We start from the raw sequence: 12,693 nt of genomic DNA, 5'->3' as shown, positions 1-12,693 counted from the left end.
TAAACCACGTGGTGGTTGACAGACTCTGTGAATTGCAGGAGTGCCATAACCTTCATTAGGGAAACCATATAACTATAAATCCCTTAAAGTGGCCTACTGGCCCTAAATTGGCAGGCCGGTCTTGCTCAAGCCTTATCAACTGGTTACTCCTAGGATTGAAAGAGACTGTTTATGGAGCCAACCTGTCTCCTTTAGGGCCCTAAATTACTTGCCTTCCCTGCCTGAGAAAATAATCTTGGGAGAAGGACCTTCAGTCACCCAAGGACAGCAGACCCTGGCACTGAGCAAATTCCTACAGCGATGCTTAGTAAAATTCCTGTATAAACTCAAACCTTCCCTTCCTTAGTTGCAGATGCCTTATTCCCCCAGGGAGGGCTTCTGTCCTCTGCTGTGTTACCTTGAATAAAGAAACACATTCCTTGCCTGTTGCAGGTCTGGCTCTGGCTCTTATTTCTAAACTCTAGACTCCTTTTTTCTGCTCTCCTAAATCTAACAGTAGTACATACCTTTTAGTTTAGCATTTGGGAGGAAGAGCCAGGAGGATCAGAAGTTCAAGGTCATCTTCAAGGCCAGCCTGGGCTACATAAGACTTTGTCTCAAAAAACCCCCAAACAAAACCAAAACAAAACCAAAACAAACCCAAAAAGCAAAAAGCAAAGTCAAATCAAAATGGAGAGCATGGTGGCTCATGCTTGTAATCCAGCACTCAGGAGGGTAAGGCAGGAGAATTGCCTTAAATTTGAGGCCAAAACTGGCCTACATAGTGAGTTCTAGGTCAGCCCAGGGAATCTTGTGAGACCCTTTCACAAAACAAATTAAAACAAAAGTTTGGTGTTGTAGAGGCAGAGATGGGATCATCTGGTATGGTAAAAAGGAGACTTAGCTAAATTTTGCCAACAAATAGGCAGGGATTTCTTGGAACTTTGAACTGAGTTGCCTAACTTTAGCTTGAGCTGAAGAGAGACGGCAGTGATTGAAAGAGACTAAGCTACTCTCTGAACAGACAAAGAGACGAGCTTTTTTATTGATTTGCTGGGCTGGGATAAAGTCTGGTAGTTTTTTCTTCTTCTCCTCCCCCCTTCCCACCTCACATACTCTTCCTCCCTCTCCTCTCCCTCCTTCTTCTCTCCCTCCCCCTCTTCCCTCTTCTCCTTTGCAGCATTTGGGATTGAACCTAGGGCCTCGCATATGCTAGGCAAATGCTTTACTGCTGAGTTGTAACCCTAACCCTCTTTTTTCCTTTTATTTTTGAGACAGGATCTCATTAAGTTGACCAGGCTGGCCTTGAATTTAGGATCCTCCGGCTTCAGCTTCCTAGCAGCTGGAATTATAGGCTTGTACCTCAAAGCCTGGCAAGTTTGGTAACTTTCCACTAACCATGGGCACGGTTTTGAAAGATATTTTCCTTCATGTGCAAGGTATGGGCCAATTGAGTGATCAACTTGTTCCAGAAACTGCTGAGTTCTTCTTGGAGCTGATCTCATTGTCCTGTACAAATATCTTGGTACTGTGGTTGATCTGGGCCTTACAACAGGCTAAAGGACTTCAGGTTCTTGGGTTGCTACAGTGTGGAGTGGAAGAAAATACATACCAACTCCATCAGGCAATCAGCATGTTTAGATGCAGAGCTGAATGGAACTTGACCCAAAGGTGAAGTCATTGAAAAGGAAGGCACAAAAAGAAGGCAGAAATGTTAAGCTCTCTCATCCCATTCCAGTGACCCATGGATACCTGTAGGTCCAAGTGAAGAGGCACTGTTTTCAGCAAAAGCAGGTTTCACAACAAGGTGTGGTGGCACATACCTGTAACCCCAGTACTCTGGAGGCTGAAGCGGGAGAGTGCCTTCAGTCTGAGGCCAGCCCAAGTTACAGAATGAGATTCTGCCTGAATAGCAACAACAACAACAAAAACAAGGGTGTGTGTGTATGTGTGTGTGTAAGAATCTTTGCATATAGTCTCCATTTTCCTTAGGGATTCCTGCCTCACCCTCCCGAGTGCTAGGGAGGACTTCCTGGAACAAAGAGTGTATATATTTTAATATTTTAAATATAGATTGCCAGATCATAATCTAAAAGGTTATATCAATTGCACTCCTACTAGGAGTGTGAATGTATTGACACTATTATAAAAAATGAAATTTGATGTCTATGCATAGAAAAAAGTCAGAAAAATTGATAGAAGAATCAGAACTTGTTTGACTCATGAGAGAAGTTTATTATTACCTTTTCCAAAAGATTATATTCATATATATATATTTTTTTTTTGAGACACGGTTTCACTGTGTATGTAGCCCATGCTGATCTCAAACTGTACATTCTCCTGCCTCAGCCTCATGAGTGTAGGTATGCACCACCATCAATCGAGCTGAGGAGTTCCGAGATCAGTCTGAGGAAGCACTCAAAAAAAAAATTAAAAATGAAATTTCTTTCTTGGGAGGCTGGAAAGGTGGCTCAGCGGTTAATAACACTGGTTGTTCTTGCAGAAGACCCGGATTCGAATCCCAGCACCCCCACATGGCAGCTAACAACTGTCCATAACTCCAGTCCCAGGGGATCTGACAGCCTCTTCTGACCTCCGCAGGCATTGCATGACATGGGTACACTTACCTACATTCAGGCAATACACACATACACAGAAAATAAAAAAATAAAATTTAATTAAAAAAAGTTAAAAAATTTTTAAAAAGTTAAAAAAAAAAAAGAAAAGAAAATTCTTTCTTGGTTGATTTGCTTTGTTTTGGTTGCAACAGGTCTCCCTGGAGCTGGCCGGGAACTCACTATGTAGAATAGGCTGGCCATGATCTCACAGAGATTTGCCTGCCTCTGCCTCCCTGAATGCTGGGATTAAAGACATGTGCCACCACCCCCAGCTTCCATCACATCCAGCAAAAATGTATTATTTGATGAAGGTGATATTTGAAATATCATCCTATGTGTGGTGACACATATCTGTCATCTCAGCCCCAGGGAGGCTGAGGCAGGATGATCATGATTTTCAAGCCAACCCCTGCTACATACTGACACCTTGTCTCAAAACAGTAAAAAAGTAACAAATCAACAAATACATCAAAAAATAAAATTATTTATTCACTGCATCTGATTCCTACTGTGTTCCTGGGAAGAGGGCGGGTCATTCATTCAGGAAAAGACAAACCCTGGAGATAACAGTCAGATAAAGAATTGGTTAAACTGTAACAATCTGAAAACCTGACCATTTTTAAACGATCTTAGTGTCTAAGCTTCACCATGAGGATGTAAACCTGCTGTAAAGCTGAAAACATAGTCATTTGGGACCTATCTTATTTAACTTGAAGTTGATGACTAAAGTTTTTAATATGTGTTTTGAGCTCTAGTAATTGCGTGGTGTAATGGCCATCCAGTTAGTTACAGTTGAGTTCTGGGTGACATCCCTTGGGATGTCAGTCCTTCCTAGTTTAAGAAGTCACTAGGTGTGGCTGCTTCTGAAAGAGTGACCGGAGGGGAGTCACCTCGCCTTGTTGCATCGAGCATCCTCATGTTTATATTCAGATACTATCCACAAGGAAGTGGCGGGAGGGGAGGGCGAAGAACCAGCCTCAGAGGGTCAGAATGAAGCCGCATTTCGGAAAGGTCCAGGACCGCTTGGCAGTGGCGCTGCCGGCACACAGAGAGCGGTAGAGAGGCTGGCTGCTCCGGGCCCTGGGCGCAACCTCCAGCTTGCGTCAGGGCTTGCGACACACTGCTTTACGGCTCTCCTCGCCTTCCGACTTGTTTTACAGGTCCTTCTGTTAGGCAGCGAGCGCCGACCTTCTTCCCAGCAGCCCTTGTGTTCTTTCTCAATCTTCCGCCTTTTTGCAGCCGGGTCCGAGCTCTTGTGTGAGCCGCGCTCCGAGGCGCGTGAGTGGGTACGATTCTGGCGGGGTCGTGGAACGTGGGGCCCTTCGGATTCGCAGCTCTCCCTTCTCCAGGCGGGGGGGGGGGTGAGCTTGCCGGGCGGGGTGTGTGTGTGTGTGTGTGTGTGTGTGTGTGACTCAGGTTGAATCCAGGAGTTCCACGGATGCGGGAGGAGGTGCGGGGTCCTGGATCCCTGACAGTGCAGATGGGGGCACGCCGGCGCCGGCTGCCCGGTAACTGTTAACGGGAGTTGGAAGGAGTGGGTGGAGTTGGAAAGAAATGGAGGATTGAAGGAATTTGACATTTAGGGTAGCCGCATATTCGACCTTTCTGTCTTTTAAACAATCGAGGCATACTTTAATGTTCAATCAAATTCACCCATTTAAGGTGTGCAATTCATTGGTTTCTAGTATGTTCACGATGTTGACTACTAGCGTTATCGAATTTTACATTTTCATCACCCTAAATAAATCCTGAAGCCCTAGTTAGCCCCATTCCCAGTTCCCTACTCCTAGCATTACTCTTGTACTTAGTATCTGTGAACTTGGCCATTTCTACTCCAGTGTTTGTTTTTATTTGTGTCTATGGTCTATTTCAGCTGAATAAAATTGCATTGTGTGTATGTGCCATCCCATCATTATCCATCAAGATGCTAAGTTGATGGCCATCTAGACTCATTCCATTTCTTTGTTACTGTAAATAGACGGAACAGCTGTAAAGTATCTCGGTAGTTGGATGGAGAACCCTTTGGGTTTGTGCCTAGGACAGGTATAACTAGGCCACGTGATTGTCCTATTTTTAGTTCAAAATTTATTTTTATTTTATGTGTATGAGTGTATTGTCTCCATGTATGTGAGTGCACCCTTGTCATGCAATGCTGAGGAGGTGAGAAGAGGGCTTCGGATTCCCCTGGAACTGGAGTTAAGGACGGTATTAGTTTTTTGAGAAACCTCAACACTGATTTACGTAGTGGTTGCACCAGTTTACATTCCCACCAACAGTAAATAATAGTTCTTTTCCTCACATCCTTGCCATCATTTTTTTCTTTCCTTCCTTCCTTCCTTCCTTCCTTCCTTCCTTCCTTCCTTCCTTCCTTCCTTCCTTCCCTCCCTCGATGCCCGGGTACGGTTGCTAGGTACGGTTCTTTAAAAAAGAAAAAAATTCGGGGTTGGTTGGGGATTTAGCTCAGTGGCCTCCCGACTTTTTGAGACAGGGTCTCCCTGTAGCCCCAGCTGGCCTGAAACTCACTATGTAGACCAGGGTGGCCTTGAATTCACAGAGATCCATCTGCCTCTTGTCTCCCGAGTGTGTCTCCCGAGTGCTGGGATTAAAGGTGTGCAGCATTCCGCCCAGATAATTTATTTTTATGTGTTTAAGTGTTATGCCTTCATGTATGTAGGTGCATGGTGTCACTGAGTTGCACATTGCCCACGGAAGATAGACAAGGGCGTTGGATCCCCAGAACTGGAGTTATAGACAGTTGTGAGTGCTGGGATTTGAACCCAGGTCTTCTAGCATCTAGTGCTCTTAACCATTGAGCCATCTCTCCAGCCCCAGTCCCAGGAATTGAACTCAGGTCATCAGGCTTGATGGCAAGTGCCTTTACTCAGCCTTTGCTCTGGGCCACAAATGAATTTTAAGATAGATTGAATCTTGATGAAGATTGCATTTAATCTGTAGATTGCTTTTGGTAGGATAATCGTTTGTTTTCACAGTATTCTTCTAATTCATGAGAATTGGAGGGCTTTCTGTTTTCTAGTGTCTTCTTCAATTTCTCTTGAGTGTTGTAAAGTTTTCATTGTTTTACATCCTTAGCTAGGTTTATTCCAAGATGTTTTATTTCTTTATTCTGTGGAAATCGTGAATGGGATTGTTTCCTTGATTTCTTCTTAGTATGTTTGTCACTGGTGTATAGGAAGCCTAATGATTTTTTTTGTGTATTAATTTTGTATCCTGTGATTTTGTTGAAAGTGGCTATCAGCTCAAAGAGTTTTCTGGTGGAGCCTTAAGGGCCTATTATGTATAGAATCATGTCATATACAAATAAGGATACTTTGGTTTCTTTTCCTATTCGTATCTTTTTATTTGCTTATTTTACCTTGCTGCTCTAGCTAAGACTTAAAGTTCTGAAGTGAGTAAGAGGCGACAAGGGGGCACCCTTGTCTTGTTCTTGATTTTAGTGTAGATGCTTTGACTTTGCCCCCACTTAGTATAATGTTGGCTATAGGTTTGTCATATATCTAGACTGGTCTTGAATTCAGTGCTGGGCCATAGCATTTTAATATCCAATATTCCTTTATGCAGTCTAGGGCACACACAAAATTTTTTTTTTTCCTGATTCTAGAAGACAGGAGTCTCATCTAGGCCAGGCTGGCCCTGAATATGTAATGTAGCTGGGGCACCTTCCAAGTGCTGGGATTACAGGTTCGTGGTCCCATTGTGTTTTTAAAAATTTAATTAAAATAAGCGAGGTGTGGTGGCACACGCCTTTAATCCCAGCACTTGGGAGACAGAAGTATGCAGATCTCTGTGAGTTCCAGGCCAGCTTGGTCAGTGTTCTTAACCGCTGAGCCATCTCTCTAGCCCCTAAAATGAAAAAAATTTAAAGACAAGGACTCACTATGTAACCCAGGGTAACTCAACACATAAACATTTTAAAACTAAGGTTTAGGGGCTGGAGAGATGGTTAAGTGGTTAAGAGCGTAGGCTGCTCTTTCAGAGGACCAGGGTTTAAATCCCAGCAACCACATGGCAGCTAACAACCGTTCATAACTCCAGTTCAAGGGGACCTGACTCCCTCCTCTGGCCTCTGTGGGCATTGCATGACACGGGGCGCATTTACATACATGCAGGCATACGACTCATATGCATAAAATAAATATAAATAATTAAATATTAAAAAAAATAAGCCGGGGATGGTGGCGGTAGTTCCAGTACTTGGGAGGCAGAGGCAGGTGGATCTCTGTGAGTTCAAGGCCAGCCTGGCCTACATAGTGAGTTCCAGAACAACTGGGGCCTACAGGGAGACCCTGCTTCAAAAAGACAAATAAATAAATAAATAAATAAATAAATAAGTAAATAAATAAACAAACTAGGGTTTAAGTTTCCCAGCCCTCAGCAGCTATTATTTAACTCTGATTGAATCAGGCATTTCAGCGACTCCAGGTCTGTGTCTTTTAGTGAAGTCTGTGCTTTTTCCATTTGTTTGTTTTGTTTTGAGAAAGGGTCTCACTATGTTGCCCTGGCTGGCCTGGAACTCAACTATGTAGACCAGGCTGACCTTGAACTCCCAGATCCACCTTTGCCTCCTGAGTTCTGGGATTAAAGGCATGCAACACCACATCCAGCCAGTTTTAATAAATAGTATCTCCTGTGTAACATATTTTCATACATAAATTATAAAATATGCTTTGATGAAGCTACAGGACAGAAGAGACCAGAAATACCCATTATTTTCAAGGATTTGTGTAAACAATGGTGAATAAAATCTATTTCAGCTATAAAATGGAGCTGACTTCATTTCAACTTGATATACGGGGTTTATAATGATGCTAATTTGAATCTGAGACAACAGTGCTGTCCTCATACTTACACCCCAACACTCTCCCAGAGAAACAACTTCTTACAGTTTTTCACCAAAAATATGTAAGACACATAACCAAAGTAATTAGTAAAGTCAAAAATTTCTGTTTACCTACTTACACAAAGTCCAAAACCTAAATAGTCTGCATTTGCTTCTTGGAAATTACCTTCATTTTGTGCACTTTTTGGTATATTCTGATAGTAAAATATTTTGAAATATGACAACTGAAGAGTTTAGGCCAAGAAGACCCATGGGGAAGCTGTAATTGTTTTGAATTAGAACTGTAGCACTAGACTAGTTCAAAATAGGAAACGGGCTGGAGAGATGGCTCAGTGGTTAAGAGCATTTGCTGCTTTTGCAGAGGAGGTCAGTTCCCAGCATGCACATCGGGTAGCCTGCATCTGCCGGTTAACTCCAGTTCCAAGGGTTCCAACACCCTCTTTAGCCTCTTTGTGCACCTGGTGCACATACACATAAAGAATTTAAAAAATTTGAAAAATGAAACAGTTCTAGAGACTCAATTTAAGATATATGAACTGTAGTTGAAAACAAGACATTAAAGCTACAAAATAACAAATGCAAAACTGCTGAACCTCTTTCCAGGGAGAGACCTTCCCTTTGGCCAGAGGGGCCAAACTCAGACCACAGTTCTGCCAGCTGGTACCTTCTTTTTCTCTCACAGGACACCCCTCAGGAATGACAGTGGAAAATAAGAGTTATTGAAATTTACCATGTAGACCAGCTCCTGATCAGTCACATCTGGGATGATTAGGCATGTAGAGTTTACTGGATGACTGTAGTTCCAGAAACCTTCAAAGCACTAAAGCTCACAGAGTCTAAACTTCGTGGGAGCTTTTTAAAGTTATTTTTGAGTAAGCAGATGAAAGATAATTTATTGCCCAGTGGAGTCAACCACAGCCAGCTTGTCCACAGTCATGTTCAACTGTAATGGATGATTGGACGATTCAACTGGAAGATCTATGCCTAGGTTTTTTTTTTTTTTCTTTTCTATTTTTTTTTTTTTTTTTTTTTTTGAAACAGGGTCTCACTGTGTAGCTCTTGCTGGCCTGGAACTTAGCTATGTAGACCAGGCTGGCCTTTGGTCTTGATCTCCCACTGCCTCTCAATTACTGGGATTACAGGTATGTGTCACCATTCCTAGGTCCTGTGTCCCTTTGACAGTATACTTAGTTTTATGTACATCACATTTTTATGCTTTTTATTGGTTTTGTTCTTGAAAATGGTTTCCAGGCATGGAGCTGAAGTGTTGTTTAGCATTGCTAGATGCAGGAAGGCTGTGATGTACCTTATAGGGAAAAGAAGTTCTTTCAGATAGGCTCTGTAAATGAATTAAGTCTGTATTAATTAAATAAAGCATCTTTAAACAGAAGTACACATAAAATAAAGTAATAAATTGACCTGTTGAACAACCCTTTCTTTTGTCTTGGTGCTGGTGTAGTATTTGCTATTTCGGTCTTCTTGGTGACTGTTTTGAACCTAACTAGCAGCCAGGCATGGTAACTGTAATCCTAGCATTTGGAAGGATGAGCAATAATGGGGTGCACAGTGAGTTCTAGGCCACATAGTGAGGCTATGGAGCAAGACCCTCTCTCCAACAAATGACCTCCCCAGCCATTTTTTCCCCCCTGGCTTCCAGGACCAAATATGGGTTCCCTTCTGTGGCGTGGGCCTTAAATCCAAAGAGAAAATAGTTGGTTGCATCCATAGCAATTGTGCCACTCTTACCTGGCATGCTCTTGGTATTAACATGGAGGAGCTATAGATGAACAGGATCACTGGTGACAATTCTCCCTCAGCAGTTTACACAGTGCCTTTTGGCACTGAGTCCTAGTCAGCAGGGAGGGAGTTCTCTAGCTCAGTCTGATTTCTCTGTGTCCTACAACCAAAGTGTGTAGTATCTTCAGCAATATCGTCTTACTATCTAGTTCTTGCACATTCTGCAGCAACGGCAATAGCTTGTGTTGTATGTGGGGCCTCCCCGGACAGCAACTCATAGAGATGTAACCCATGCCTGGTACTGGGATTTTAATTCAAGAACCTTTGTCTTGTAGGTGTGCCTTTTCTCACTAATGAACTCTGCTTTCTGCATTTGAGCTCTTTTTGTTTGTTTGTTTGTTTGTTTGTTTGGACAGGGTCTGGCTAGGTGGTCCAGTTGCCCAGGCTGGCTTCAAGCTGTGGCAATCCTCTTGCTTCAGTCTCCCAAGTACTGTGACAACAGGTGCCAGCCACTATACCTGGCTGAATTGAAGCTCTTTTTTTGGGGAGGGGAGGGTCTTTTTGAGACAGGGTCTCTCCATAGCCCCAGCTGTCCTGGAACTCACTATGTAGACCAGGCTGGCCTTGAACTCACAGAGATCTGCCTGCTTCTGCCTCCTGAGTGCTGGGATTAAAGGCGTGTGCTACTGTGCCTGGCCCTGAATTGAAGCTCTTTAACTTAACGTTTTCACATGTGCAGGCACAGTTGTTTATAGAATTTTCTGTCATCTTGTTGGGTATCATCTGTGCCTTCTTTAAACATAGTACTCCCCAAAATTTCCCAATTGTGCCTGCCCCTTGTACCTTGTATGAACTGATTTTCCATTCTCACATTTTTAGACACACTTGCACATCTTTCAGCTGTTTTCTAAACCTGTGAAACACTCAGAGGTTAGCATTATGTCATCTATGCAATGAAATCTGGGCAAGGTCCATGAAGGTCCATTGTTGCCCATTCCAAGCCACTGCCAGTTGGTTTGCGGGTTCACCAGCCCAAAGAATAATAACAATAAGACAAAGTTAGCAGGGCCAGTATAGCATGCCAAGATCCACTGCTTGTATCAGTTATTTCCTCAAAAGAGCAACATTGGCTACCGCAACATGCATAGGAGACACTGTTTTACTTAGCTGGCTATAATTCACAGACATTCTCTACGAGCTTACCTGCCCTCATCCTGGGGTGTGGGGCTGGCTTGTACCTGTCCACATGGCCAGGGAAGCAAGAGCGCACTCTTTCCGGCATGTGTTCTGGCTCCTTAGCTCTGACAGGCTTTTGGCTAGCACTGCTGCTGGCCATTGGCCACACTTAGTTGCTGAAAGGGCCTCAGGTTGAGCAAACAATCTTTATACCAAGTATACTTTCTCTCTCTCTCTCTCTCTCTCTCTCTCTCTCTCTCTCTCTCTCTCTCTCTCTCTCTGTGTGTGTGTGTGTGTGCTAATTGGCCACCCCTGTGACACGCTCACCTTTTCACCTGCACTACCCTATCTCCATATTCATTTACGGATGCCCAATGCCTCTGATGCTCCTTTGGATTGCCAGGTACCAAGGCCCATTGGCCCAAATATCCATCCAAACTCAAATATTCTGTACATTTATTAGGGGACCAATAAATCTGCAATTGAATGTGGAAATTCAGTTGCCCTGTAGGGTCTTTTCCTGAAGGCAACCTTGCCTACTGCATTAGAGGCTGGGGCAGTTCCCATTTTGCAAAGTCTGCTTCCTCCATAGCAGTGGATGCAATGAGGATCACCTGCATCTCCTCTACCCCTTCAGTGAGTTGTCATTCAGACTTTAAAGCCTTCTAGAGGCCCACAAGCATAGCATCTTGCCCTATATCAGCCTTTCACCAGGAACTGCAGCTCAACACAAATTCCTTTGAGTCACCCCAACAGCCCCCTTTGCCCATCTTGATTGCTTTAGCACGTTAAAGCTGCTTCACATGCTGGTCTGTCATCCTGATCTGCCAGAGCTTCTCCTACCTTGTGATAAGGCCCATCAAAGCCACTAAGTCCTAAGGTGCCTGCTGACTTAACTCTCCTGTGAGCAAGGCCTATCTAGACTGCAGAACTCTCTAAGGAAGCACTCCTGCTCCCAGTTCTCCCAGCAGTGCCTGTCTCTCATCTGATATTCATGGGGACCTCAGCCAGTGAATCAAGTGTCCCAAATGGCTTGTGTGCTGGTGTGAGTAAGAAATGTCCCCCATAGGTTCAGGTATTTGAACATTTGGTCCCCAGATGGGGATGCTGTCTGGGGAGGTTTTGGGGATGTGCAGCCTTGCTGAAGGAAGTACCTCACTGGGGGCAGGTGTTGAGTGTATAGTCTTGCCCCACTTCAGTTCTCTCTGCTTTGTGCTATGGTTGAGCATGTGGTCTCTCAGCTTCCTGCCCCTGCTACCACGTCTGCTGCTTGCTACCGTGCCTCCCCACCATGATGGACTCTCATCCCTCTGGAACCATAAGCCAAAATAAACACTTTGTCTATGAATCACTTTGGGTCATGGTATTTTATCACAGCAACAATAAAGTAACTAATACAGTTTGTCTGAGCTAGTCTGTCAGAGACTGGCTTTTTTTTTTTTTTTTTTCGTCTTTTTGAGTCAGGTTCTCCCTGTAGCCCCAGCTGTCCTGGAACTCACTATGTAGACCAGGCTGGCCTTGAACTCACAGATATCCGCCTGCCTCTGCCTCCTGAGTGCTGAAATTAAAGGCGTGCACCACCATGCCTGGCTTTTTTTTTTTTTTTTAATTTTTAAAAATTTTACTTACTGTCTTCCTTTGTATTGACTCAGATTACACAGCCTTAGTTTCAAGGAGGGATGGATAGTTGCATTACTCAGTTCTCTCCCTCCATAGCACCCTGACTGATTCCCACTGCCCTCATGCCTCACAGCCTTGGAAGCGAGGGTGTAAGACATTCTTTCGTGTCTTACTTAAAGGTATTTCCCAGTTCAGGCAGTTCAGGAGCAGAACATCCCTTTATTTTTTTATTTTTTTTAATTTTTAAAAAAATTTTTGGTCTTTTTGAGACAGGGTCTCCCAGTAGCCCCAGCTGTCCTGGAACTCACTATGTAGACCAGGCTGGCCTTGAACTCACAGAGATCTGCCACCACGCCCAGCTTGAATATCCCTTTATTAAGGCCCCCATTTACATGTTAAATCATGGATTTCCCCTTTATGTTAAAGATTGGGCTGAGGGGTGCCTTTTTTCACGTCTACCTTGTTCTCCCTCTTTCCTGATTGTTCCCATGAATTCCAAATTTTTGGGTCTCGGGGGGCTTTAGCCCAAATCTAATGTGAAGGTAGCATCTTCATGCCCTTTGCACATTGGAATGCCTCCGTATGGGGCAGGTTCTTTCTGGGCAGATATCTGAGCCTCAGTCACATGTTTTACTCAAGGCAAAGGCCACACAGCAGCCACAACCTGCTTACAATCCTGTCCCATAAATACTTTCAGGGATCACA

General features: G+C 43.8%; 1 protein-coding gene across 6 annotated transcripts in view; it reads left to right on the top strand.

The window, feature by feature from the left end:
* Nucleotides 1-3,749: 3,749 nt before the first annotated feature.
* The window catches only part of Rad52 (RAD52 homolog, DNA repair protein), a 29,394-nt gene continuing 20,450 nt past the window's right edge, over nucleotides 3,750-12,693 (top strand). For 4 of the 6 annotated variants that reach the window (XM_029566807.1, XM_008839742.3, XM_008839743.3 and 1 more), the window contains exon 1: nucleotides 3,750-3,883. The gene's annotated coding sequence lies outside the window, so the exon portion shown is untranslated. The remainder of the gene's footprint in view (nucleotides 3,884-12,693) is intronic. The other 2 variants (XM_029566806.1, XM_017799815.2) reach the window with 2 other exon arrangements.

Source organism: Nannospalax galili, unplaced genomic scaffold (genome assembly GCF_000622305.1).
Source record: "Nannospalax galili isolate Female #2095 unplaced genomic scaffold, S.galili_v1.0 scaffold199, whole genome shotgun sequence".
Taxonomy (NCBI): Eukaryota; Metazoa; Chordata; class Mammalia; order Rodentia; family Spalacidae; genus Nannospalax; species Nannospalax galili.
Note: the sequence above shows the minus strand (reverse complement) of the source record. Positions and strands in the feature narration are given on the sequence as shown.